Source organism: Equus caballus, chromosome 11 (genome assembly GCF_041296265.1).
Source record: "Equus caballus isolate H_3958 breed thoroughbred chromosome 11, TB-T2T, whole genome shotgun sequence".
In the NCBI taxonomy this organism is placed as follows: Eukaryota; Metazoa; Chordata; class Mammalia; order Perissodactyla; family Equidae; genus Equus; species Equus caballus.
Genome location: NC_091694.1, coordinates 30,171,583 through 30,183,923, shown reverse-complemented (window position 1 = coordinate 30,183,923; position 12,341 = coordinate 30,171,583). Strand labels below are relative to the sequence as shown.

Here is a 12,341-nt window from a genome sequence, read left to right as displayed (position 1 = left end):
AATAAGGGAAAGACTCTTTCACAGAGAGTTTCAGAAAGTAGCTTTAGGGTCCTAGAGGGAAAAAAGAAGTCTTCCATCATTCCTTAGACATAGCAATTGGCCCCCAAAGGAACTCTCCAGGGTACTGGCCCACATCAGATCCCCACGACCCGATAGACCTCAGCTTTTTATCTCTGGGCCTAACCTATAATGAATTCTGCTGTCCAAATCACAAGGAATACTACATACTATGGATTGTTAAGTACCTATGAAGTGCCAGCTCACCATAATGGGGTTTTACATTCTTTATTTCAAATCCTCATGACAACCCTGCATGCTAGCTTTTCTTAGCCCACTTTCCAGATGAGGAAATAAAGATCCAAAGAGGTTAAATAACTTTCCTGATAACAAGTGGAGAAGCCAATATTGAAACCCTTGTCTAACCATCTAAATCCAAGACTTAATTCAAGGCCATATACTTCCCACTGTACCAGACTGCTTCCCCCAAAATCTGTCCTAAATTATTTCAAGTTTGACCTCAGCCAGCCCCCAAATAAGCTACAGAAAAATATGAATTTGGCTACCACCCATATCTACAGGCTTTCCCATCTGCTGCTCCAGACCAATCTCCCAGTGGATTCCTAATGTAGCCTACATTTGCAGCCTTCTTCTGCAAGAGGTTTCTGCCCTGAATTGTTCTATTTACTAAACATATTACAGAATCAAAAACAATATGACTTCAATGATGCATTTAAGTCAGTCAATACTACCACTGGGGGGAGGTCTTAGAAGTGTTTTTCCTCATTAGAGAAATGAATATCATAAAAAGAAAAACTAGTTGTATTTTTCTGGATACTCATAGAAATGTATTTTTTTTTCTGTTTTTAAATGTACGGTACAATTTTTACATAAATGAATAATTTATTTTTTGATTATTGTAGTATAATTTACAGAGAATAAAATGCACCCTTTTAAGGTGCACAATTCTGGAATTTTGATCATACAATCATTATTATGGACTGAATTGTGTACCTCCAAAATTCACGTTGAAGCCCTCCACATGACTGTATTTGGAGACAGGGCCACAAGGAGCTAATTACAGATAAATGAGGTCATAAGGGTGAGTCTCTACTCCGATAGGTCTACTGTCCTTATAAGAAGAGGAGAAGATATCAGGAGTGTACTTGCTGATAGAGAGAGAAATTATGACATCCACTTGTGTGGAATGAGAAGTTGACTCACCCTATTGGTGATTCCAGTTTTAAATGATCTGTGTAGCTCCAAGTCATCTCCAGGTCACCTGGGTTTGACTCATCTCTCCGAAGCAGTCATTGGACCCACTTTTCTACAGCTCAGTCCTAGATTTCTTTTGTTCAAACATACTCTTCTGAAAGAAACGCAAAACCTGTCTGGTATATGCATGATATATGTGGCTTATATGGTTCTTTCCCCATAGAGAAAAGGCTATGTGAGGACACAGCAAGAAGGTGACCATCTGCACACCAGGAAAAGAGGCCTCAAAAGAAACCAACCCTGCCAGCACCTTGATCTTGAACTTTCAGCCTCCAGGACCACAGAAAAATTAATTTCTCTTGTTTAAACCATCTGTAGTATTTTATATGGCAGCCCTAGCTGACTAATACAGCTGTGTAAGCACCACCGTAATAAAGATATAGACTACTTTCATCCTTCCAAAAAGTTCTCCCTTTATCTGCAATCAATCCTCTTCCCCCACCTCCAGTCTCTGGCAACTAATTTCTGTTGCTATAGTTTTACTTTTTCCAGAATGTCACATAAATGGACTCATACAGTATGTAACCTTTTTAAGTCTGGTGTTATTCACTTAGCATTTTGCTTTGAGAGTCATCCATGTTGCTGCACAATAATCATCTCTTTTGGATGAAGATGTTTGGAGAGTGTGTGAGCAAGAGAAAAGAGAGAGAGAGACAGAGAAGGAAGAGGACAATAGATTTGAGGAGTAGAGTGATGTTGAGTGTAGAATCAGGTATTGGAGAAACTGAATGCACTCAAAATACGGTACAAATAATTACTTTAGACTTCTCCAAAATATACTCTAGACAAATCTCTCCTTTCTCTGTCTCCTTGGCCTTAGGTCAGAGTTGAGATAATCATATTTCTCCGTTCCCAATATCTTATTGTCCCCAGTCTGCGAGGCCTTATTCCTGCCTAATTTTATCATGTTTCTCAATTTATTCTCTACACCAGGTGCCATTCTCCTCCCCCAGACTCTCTCTCTAATGTGTTCCTTATGTGTGTTAGGTCTATATGGATCCTTAAAACCCACATAGTGCTGATTTGTATATTTATGTGTTTTAAATTGACATAAATGGTGTTGTGGTATAGGGCTTGTCCTGCTCCTTTTTCACTCAGCACTGTGTCTTTAAGATCCATCCACAATGAGTTAATATGTAGTGCTTTGTAAACCGTATTAAGAACTCTACACATATTAATAACAATATAATAGCAATAATAATAGTTTGTTCAAGAAATCTTTTTGAGCATCTACTATATTCTAGGCACTTTATTAAACCCTGGGAATACAGAAATGATTTTTTAAAAGGCACAGTTCGTTATGAACAAATATAGTAAATAAATAACTGCATAACTAACTATACAAATATGACTGTAATAACCCTAAAATTGTAAAGAACTAAGTGGTATGAGAGTTTCTAACAGGAGGGCCTAACCTCATCTTGAGACTCAGGGACAGTTTCTTTGAGGTGGGGACACTTAGGCCAACTTTTTGTCCCTTAAGCTCAGACTCATGAAAGAACCATATAAGCCACATATATCATGCATATACCAGACAGGTTTTGCGTTTCTTTCAGAAGAGTACGTTTGAACAAAAGAAATCTAGGACTGAGTTGTAGAAAAGTGGGTCCAATGACTGCTTCGGAGAGATGAGTCAAACCCAGGTGACCTGGAGATGACTTGGAGCTACACAGATCATTTAAAACTGGAATCACCAATAGGGGTGAGTCAACTTCTCATTCCACACAAGTGGATGTCATCAGCAGCACATCAGCATCATCAGGAGAACTATTAATTAAACTCCCATCACTGTGCATTGTGAGTGTGGGTCTGTGTGTTTTCTTGGATGGAGGAGCAATTAGAGACAGTAAGTAATAGAACGCCCAGACACAGGAGCGAGTCTTACTCTCAGCGTTAGTCCTGAGTTGCACCAAGAGAAAAAAAATCCAGGTTCAAAATAAAGGATTAAGGTCCTCAAACAGACTAGGCATTTTATTGCATTAATTTCAATTTAATATGAAGGAAGAACAAAAGTCACAATCTAAAAGCAGGAAGCACATAGCCGAGAGTGGATGTTCAGATAACAGGAAAATCCCAACTCTCTAAGCCCATTAGACTGGAGAACAAGCGCTGTCTGTGGGTTAATGGCATTTACGAATGTTTTTGTCTTTAGTGAGATAGCCAGATAAAGATCTTGAGAACTGTCAACAGGATTTTCTTTTAAATGCAAGCCTATGTAAACCCTGTTCTTCATTTAGAGAGCGTTTGTGTATTTTCTAATAATGCAGACTTATTTGAAAACTGCCAGCTTTATCCTCTCCCAATCTACTCCTACCCCATGAACTAATCTCTTAAAAATCTGTGTCCTTGTGTTGGAGAAATAACGTTAAGTTATAACTGCTTACTGATTTGCGATCCTCTGACCGAGGAAATCTGAAATTGCAAACTGCCATGCAGGATTCTCCAAAAAGCTAGATGTTTAACGGTGCCTAAAAGACTAAGGTCATGGCCCATTTCAAATGTATTTTGAAAGCCTCTCAGTCTGCTTTTTTTTCATGTGTTGACATGAGTGGAGATTTAATACCCAAGGTGACTAGAAAGTAATACAATTTATCCTTAAGCTCCAAGGAGAAAACTCACATAATTACTTTTTAGTCTTACCTTCTTACTGTTTGAATGTGGCTCAAAAGAACACATATTTATTGGGCCTTCCTACTATATTTGAAAGAGAAACAAAAATTAACAAAACACAGACTTAAAGAACCACAGTTCTTAACCTCAGGTCCTTAAATGGGCTTCCAGTGACGGTTTAATGACCATGTTGTTATTAAATATCCATGCCTCTAAACTCATTTGGGGGAAAACAGGGCTCCAAATTTTCATCAGATTCTCAAAGGCATCTGTGGTTTCAAGAAATTTAAGGATCTCTGTCCTGCTTGTAGAATAAGTCATATATAAAGACTGAATGATCAATTGTTAAAGGGGAAATGGTACTTAAAGTCATCTAGCCTGAATTAGCCTTTTTCAGCTTACAAATAAGAAAACCAAAGAAAAAATGACTTGCCCCTAGTGCCAGATAGAATTGAGAAACAACCACAGCCCTCATTCTTGAACTATGAATATGACTAGGGTAGACTAAGATAATTAACAGAAAAGAAGTACAAGAGAAAAAGGAAAAGATTGCATTTGCTTGAGAGTGTCGAAAAAGACCTGATGAGGGAAGTAGCCTTTGAAATAATCTCAAATGATGGATTTTGAGACACAATATTGGGAGGGCTAAAGCGAGACTGGATGTTGTACGAGTGTCATTTGGGGAAAAGAAACACAGAAAAAATAAAGTTGGGAAAATATGAATCTTGTTTGAACAAAAGTCACTGTGTGTGTGTGTGTGTGTGTGTGTGTGGAGAGAAATAGAAGGAGACAGGACTGGAAAGATAGGTGGTGGCCCCATTGTGAAAGGCATCAGAGACAAGAAGAGAACTTGAGTTTCATGCACAAGACAAGTTAAAAATTCCACGAAATTCCTATATTCCCTGTCAAACTTCCGAAGATTTCTTTAAATGCTCATACCTACTCAGCATTGGCAAACGCTCATAAAAACTGCTGATGGGATTGTAAATCAGTATCTAAATGCTTTGAAAAGTGCATAGCTTTTGACAGGGCAATTCTTCTTCTAGGGATTTGTTCTACATAAACAATAATAAATGTGCACAAAGATTTCTCTCTAAGACAATCCACTGCAGTGTTCATCCTAGCAGTGAATAATTAGAAATCATCAAATGTCCACACACAGGAAATAAGTTAAATAAAGTATGGTACTTCCTCGAGATGAAAAAAATATGATCGTTAAATATCATACTGTAGATGAGTAATTAATGGGGAAATGTTCATGATAAATTGTGAAGGTTTTAAATTTGTTTTGATTATCTTACCTTCTCTATCTTGTTTTTCTCAAATGAGAAGCCAGAGATTTTGAACTTGCCTGCGTGCCTTATCTGCATAAAAAGCCCGTAACACATTTTTAGAGAAATAAAGCAAGTCACAAAGCAATAAGTACACTGTCATTGTTAGTGTAAAAAGCCATCTAAATACATGTATATAGACTAAATGGATAGTCATGAAAAAGTTAATCATGGTTATCCCCTATAGTGAAATTAACATTTTAAAAGATTTGCTTTCTGTTTGTCTACATTTTCTAGGTTTTTTAAAAAAATAACAGGTGACAATTTTAAAAGCAAAGCAATACAGGTGTTATTTTTACAGAGGGTAATCTGTGAAGGTTGTTTATTTTTTGGCGAGGAAGTTAACCTAGCCGGGGTGATTTCTGACCCAGCAGTTTTTCTACGTTGGAATGCATAGCAAAATGCCACAGGACACTTCCCTTTCTCCGTCCTTTGCATCTTATTTTGAAGACTTGTTTTGTCTGGGATTGTTTATTTAGGGGCTTCATTTACCTCTTAGTACTTCCCCCCTTTAGTCAGTATCTTTATAAACCAGCTTTTTGGATATGAAGGTTCCAAAGATTACTACCAAACACACATTCAAAACCTACTTCCTAGGAAAATTACTTCTGGTTTTTTCAAAATTTGCATCGCTGATCAGATGACACTGAGCGATCAGCTAGTAACGACCTTTCTGTTAGAAAGAAGAGGAAGTAGGCTTGGCTCTAACTTGCCCTGATGGCCTCTCAGCCTGACTTCTCTTTGCACGAGAAGATGGGGTCAAACCAGAAGTTAAATTCCCATGAGGCCACCAGTGGTAGATATATCCTAGAGAACCAGGGCTTTGCTTCTGACCCTCAAAAGAGGAAAAAGGATAGGTTATTCAAGATATCACTCATGAAGATCCCTTCTACTGCCATGCTTACATTGTCTTGACCAACTGCTCTGAGCATCTGTGGACTTTACTATGAAAACTTGGGGACCTGCCATCCAGGAGACTGGATAAATACACTGTGGGATATTTATATCAGCAGGGGGCAGAGGGAGTGATGGGGATTTCCAAGGAGGTGGTTATATTCTATTTCTTGTTTTCAGTGCTGGTTATAAGGATGTGTTCAGCTTATAAAAATCCATTGTGTGTAAATGTGCCCTTTTTAGTATATATGATATAATTGAATAAAAAGTTAGATTAAAAAAACCTGGGGATCACCACTGCCATTCTCAGTTGGAGACCAATACTGAACTTGCCAAGAGACCTGCAGGATAGTGTAAAAGGTTTGTGCGCCTCTTGAGAGTGAAGGGAGGGGAGAAGGGGCGTGGAAAACAGGAATGATCTATATGCTTGGAAACCAAGCTGTGTGCCCCCATATACTGATGAATTGCCAAGATGGTGTGTACTTCAGAGAAAAGGGTGGCTGGGAGTACGGGAACACAGCTTCCCCTTCCCATCACCACCACCATCACCATGGAGACTCAGATCACTAAGCATCTCGCTGTTCCTCTCTGAACTTCAGCTCCACCAACTACAAAAGGAGGATATTTGGTCTAATTAACCATGACCTCATGGCTCTGTTCTCGCTGGGCTTTATGTTAAAGGAAAGACACAGCTGAGGGGGAGGGGCAGAGTAGTACTGAAAAAAATACAGCAATGAACTGACGGATTCACTCTTCTTATTAGAAAGCAAAGTCAAACATTTAGAGGTCACTCTCAGGTCACCCAGAGACAGGATGTAAGCTGAGTGATGACCCAGCCCATTTTCTGGAAGAGGATGGCCACTGCGGGAGCTGAGTCCTCGGACCTAGAAGAGCTGGAGCCTTCTGTGGGCTGTTCACAGCAACTTCTTGGCTTGTCCAGGTTCATGGTCAAAGTCCCACCAAGAAGCTGAGAGCTTGTTCTACCACATTTCCCCTCCATTCGGTGTTAACGATCCATGGGCAGTGTCAGTCTCCTACTTCTCCATCCTGCGAATTTTCCTTCCTGCATCACCATCACTAACCCAGCTCTATTACCAACTTTGCTTTGCTGTTTCTATACACAAAGCTGTGTTTACAAACACACATGTACAGTCTGGAGTCAACCGGCTCTTTTCAAAGAAACTGGTAGCTTAACTGGATGTAGCAGGATTTCGACTCCAGAAGTTCCCAAACTGTGTTCTGCAGAACACCTACACTCAGTGATATTTATGCAAATTCCTTGACAAAAGGATGTGTGGTCAAATAAGCTTGGGGAATGCTGGGTTTGTTAAAGTGTTTACCTTAGAACTTCTCAGAGCCTTTGATATGCATTGTGAATGGTTAAGAGGACACAAAAACTCTTAAATCTTTTCCATAGGGAATAAATAGTGATTCCCCTGGCAGACTAGTTTAGGAAATGAGTAAATTCATTTGTTCAACACACATTTATTAAGTGCCTACTATGCGTCAGGCACTGTTCCAGGTGCCTGGAGGATATATCTTTCTAAAGGTCCTTGTCAAAGTATTTTTATTCTAGTGGCAAGAGAAAACAATACACTAGTAATAATATAAGAAACATATGGAGGAAATAGCCAGGGCTCACTTTAAGGCCTCTCCAGGGAGCTATCTGAGCTGAAACTTGAGGGTAAACATGAGTCAGTCACAGGAAGAGCCATGAGGAAAGCATTCTAGACAAACAAAAGAGTAAGTGCAAAGATCCAAAGGCAGGGAAGACCTTGGGCTTCTCCAGGACCAGGCTATGGTCTGACCAGGCCAGTGGCTCAGAGGGTAGTGAGGGATAGAGATGGTTGGAGGAAATGAGATTAGGGAAGGGGCAGGTGTTGGATCATGTAGGGCCCAGTGGGCAACAATCAGGAATTTGGATAGTAGTGTAAGGGCAATGAGAAGCCACCAGGGGGCTTTAAGTAATGAGCTGCTGCCAAGGGAGACGGAGGAAGTGGGTGGATTAGAAACGTATCATGGAGGCGGAGCCTATGGGACTCTCCAGTATTACTGTCTGGACTCAATTGGTACTGTGGGGGACTGGAATTGGCCACCCCAAGTATGTCTCTTTGGCATGAGGATTATTTTGGGTTGGTTACTTTTAAAAACTGCAGACAGGAAAGAAACTCTAAAAAGGTGGAATTTACTTACCCTTTATTAAGAGACATTTACATTTGTAAGGGAAATCTCCATCTGTAAAGGTGTCTCCCTCTCTGTACCAGAAAGAAGAGGGGATGACCTTATCTCTAGAAACTCTTAATCAATGCAGAAGGCAAGGACTTAAATCTGCATAATAACCCTACCCTTGTTTACTGCACTTTTTGGTAATCTCCCATGATCAGCTCCTCCCACCCCCAACATCCTCCTTTGTCTTTAGCTGAAGATGATATTTAAGGTGGTGGCTTCGGCCATTTTGGTGAGTTGCTCAGGTTGCCTGAGCCTCTCCCATGTATACATGTTATAAAGCTTTGTTTAATTTTCTCCTGTTATTGTATCTCATGTGAATTTAATTCATTCCCCAGCCAGAAGAACCCAGAGCAGGTAGAAGAAATGTCTTCCCCCCCTACAGTACCTAAGCACATTATCTGTGCTATGCTGATATTGTCTTGTGGTTGTAAGCTTCTGTCTCCTAATTCAACTGCAAGTTCCCTCTCTCTAGGCTGTAAGCACAAAGCAAAAAGTAAATACTGGGTATCAGAGGACCTGGGTTCCAATTCTAGGCTCACATTGAGCAGCTGTGAGAGTGTGGACAAGTCACTTCACTCCTTGGGCCTCAGTCATCTCCTGTGTAAAATGAAAACAAAAGACTAAGTGATCTGCCTCTAACATTATGAGATCTACATTCTATGCCTCTCAAGGCAGGGAGGGACATAACTAGACAAACAGAAGGGAATTAAGAGATTTGCCCCCCACCACTTGAGAGATAGCAAGGAAAAACAAAAGGTCAAAGATTAGCTTCCTGATATTGGGCTTAGTAATGATTTCTTGGATATGGTATCAAAAGCACAAGCAACAAAAGTAAAATTAGACAAGTGGGACTACATCAAGCTAAAAATCTTTTGTGCAAAGGAAACAATCAACAGAGTGAAAAGGCAACCCACAGAATGGGAAAAAAATATTTGCACATCATATATCTAATAAGATATTAATATCCAAAATATACTAGGAACTCTTACAGGTCAATAGGAAAAAAAATAAATCACCCAATTTAAAAATGAGCAAAAGACTTGAACAGACATTTTTCCAAAGAAGATGTACAAATGGTCAACAGACATATGAAAGATGATCGACGTCACTACTTATCAGGGAAGTGCAAATTAAAACTACAATGAGGTATCCCCTCATGGCTGTTCGAATGGCTTTAATATATTAAAAAAAAAAGAGATAAATGTTGGCAAGGACATGAAGAAATTAGAACCCTTGTGCACTGTTGGTGGAAATGCAAAACAGTGCAGCTGCAATGCAAAACAGCAAGGCGTTTCCTCAAAACATTGAAAATAGAACTACCATATGATTCAGCAATCCCACTGCTGGGTATTTACTCAAAATAATGTTGAAACTCACAAAATGTGTACATTCAATATGTGCAATTTTTAAAAAGCCAAAGATTAGATAGTCTATTAGTTTCCTGTGGCTGCTGTAACAAATTACCACAAACTGAGTATCTTAGCACAACAAAAATTAATTCTCTTACGTTCTGGAGGCCAGAAGTCCAAAATCAAGGGGTCGGCAGGTCTGCATTCCCTCCAAAGGCTCTAGAAGAGAATCCGTCCCTTATCTCTTCCAGCTTCTGGTGGCTCCAGGGGTTCTTGGCTGTGGCCATATCCCTCTAATGTCTGCTTCTGTGGTCGTATTGCCTCTCCCTCTTCTAGCTCAATCTTCTACCACATAAAGTAATATTCACAGTTTCTGGGGGTTAGGATGTAGACATATCTTTTTGGGGGCCATCATTAAATTGACTGTAGATAGCAATTACCACCTCGCCCCAAATATGCCTTCATGCTATTTTCAGGTATTCATCCTTTCTCTCCAGCATCCCCATCCACCAGGACTTTTGTTTCTCCTTCATAGTGCCCAGTAAAAGACTTTGCACAGGGTAGGTTGTTATTCAATGATCATAGTTCCCAAACAGAAACTTCTGGAAACTCTTCAGAAGAGTATCCTGGGCTCTTCCCTTGCTACTCAAAGATTGGAAAATCGGCTAGACATCAGCTGATTTGTAAAGCAACAAAAGAACACACTTCACTAGGCACAGAGATTCAGATTTTAGTCTCTGCTCTGTACCAATCTGTATTATGACCCTGGCTAGCAAGCATCTCCAGCTGGCTTTCTAAAGAGAGGGGCCTACTGCCATCAGCTTCCAGAAGCTCTTATACCACTTATATTCCCCAAGAAGAATTTGTAGGGGAGGACAAAAATATTTTCTTCTACCCATCTTAGGTTCATTGGCCCTGCAAATTCGACTGGCAAAAGACAGATTAACAAGAGAAAACCAAACAGAAGTTTACTAACACGTCTATAGCACACACACGCAGGAGTATTTAGTGATAAGTAGATCAAAGGGGTGGTTAGAATTTGGACCTGTATAGCATCTTAACAAAAGAACAATAAATTTGTAGAGAAATGTCAAGACAAAGGAAAAGGACTTCGTGTGTTTAAGGGCAGGAAAAGGTAAATGTATGAGGGAAACTAATAGAAAATAAGGGCTAGATAGCAAAGTCTACTATGTAACGTCCTCTGGTGTCATCTCAGGGCTGGTAAGAGTCTAGAGTTGTCTCCAGCGATGAAGAATCGTTTTCCCCTTCCTAATAGAGAGAGGGAAGGCAGAGAGTTTGTCTTGTGTCTGCTTTTTCTCAATTGCCTTCAGCTCAAAATAATCCTTATGTTAGAGTGGCATATTTTAAGAGGTGGCATACTCTAAACCCCTTCAAATTCAAGATTAAATATGTTCTTTCTCAGGATCCTTGAAAATACATATTTCCTCTCAGTTACAGAAGAAAAACATAGCCTTTTGCCCTCTCCTACTGCAGTTTGGGGGGAAGCATCTGCCCTAGAAAGAAGAAAAGGATAAACACTGAGATAAAACCCTCATGTTCCAGTCCTAATGGCCCAGATCTGAACACTTGAGGCTTTTGCAATAAGGAGGGTCAAGTTTCAACGATTACTATCTCTACAGTAAGCTCGACTGGTGTTTTGGAAAATGTTAGCAAATCCTTCGGCTAACAAACATTCTTAGGCCTAGAAATACATAACCAATGGGACACCTGTTTCTGTCTTCTACCATCACACTGTCCCCTTCCATCCCCCCTTCCCACACCCCAGCAAATCCTCAGGAAAACTTCCTCCCATAAATAATTTAAGGAGCCAAGCTATTAATTAGAGATATTACAACACAGGCTCAGAAAAGGCCCAGGAAAAGGAAGAGAATTATCCTGTCCTCTTCATTATACTCCCTTACTTTAGTCCTAAATGAAATATATGAACTTTTGTACGAGAGAGAAAGGAAGAAAATAACATTAACTGAGCACCTACTATGCACCAGGCCTTTTCCTAGATTTCTTATCCTCACAACAACTCTGTAAAACAGATATTATCAATCTGTTTAAAAGATATAGAAACACAACCAAAAGGTGGAAACAAGCCACATGTCCATTGCCAGATGAACGGATAAACAAATTTGATATATAAATACGCTGGAATATTATTCAGCTTTAAAAAGAAATGAAATTCTGATACATGCTACCACACAGATAAGACATTAAGACATTATGCTTAAGATATTATGCTAAGTGAAATGAGTCAGACACAAAAGGACAAATACTATATAATTGCACCATATGATACATAGAACAAGCAAATCCACAGAGACAGAAAGTAGAATAGAGGTTACCAGAGCGTGAGGAGAGGGGAGAAGGGGCAGTTATTGTTTAATGAGAACAGACCTTCTGTTTGGGATGATGAGAAAGTTCTGGAAATAGAGAGTGGTAATGGTTGCACAACATTGTGAATGTACTAACACCACCAAACTGTACACTGAAAAACGGTTAAAATGGTAACATTTATGTTACATATATTTTACTACCATTTTAAAAAAAGGAATATGGAAACTGTGAGGTAAATTGTCCAAAGCCACACAGCCATTATAAGAGGAAGCCGGGGTTTAAACCCATCTGTCTGACATGTGATAATCAT

At 39.6% G+C, this 12,341-nt stretch overlaps 1 long non-coding RNA gene across 1 annotated transcript; it reads right to left on the bottom strand.

Moving 5' to 3' along the window:
* Window positions 1-2,506: 2,506 nt before the first annotated feature.
* On the bottom strand, window positions 2,507-10,030 carry LOC138916159 (uncharacterized). Its single transcript, XR_011423004.1, has 2 exons — window positions 9,844-10,030; window positions 2,507-8,933 (listed from the first exon to the last, which is right to left on the bottom strand). It is a non-coding gene; the product is annotated as an uncharacterized lncRNA (long non-coding RNA).
* Between the last annotated feature and the right edge of the window lie 2,311 nt (window positions 10,031-12,341).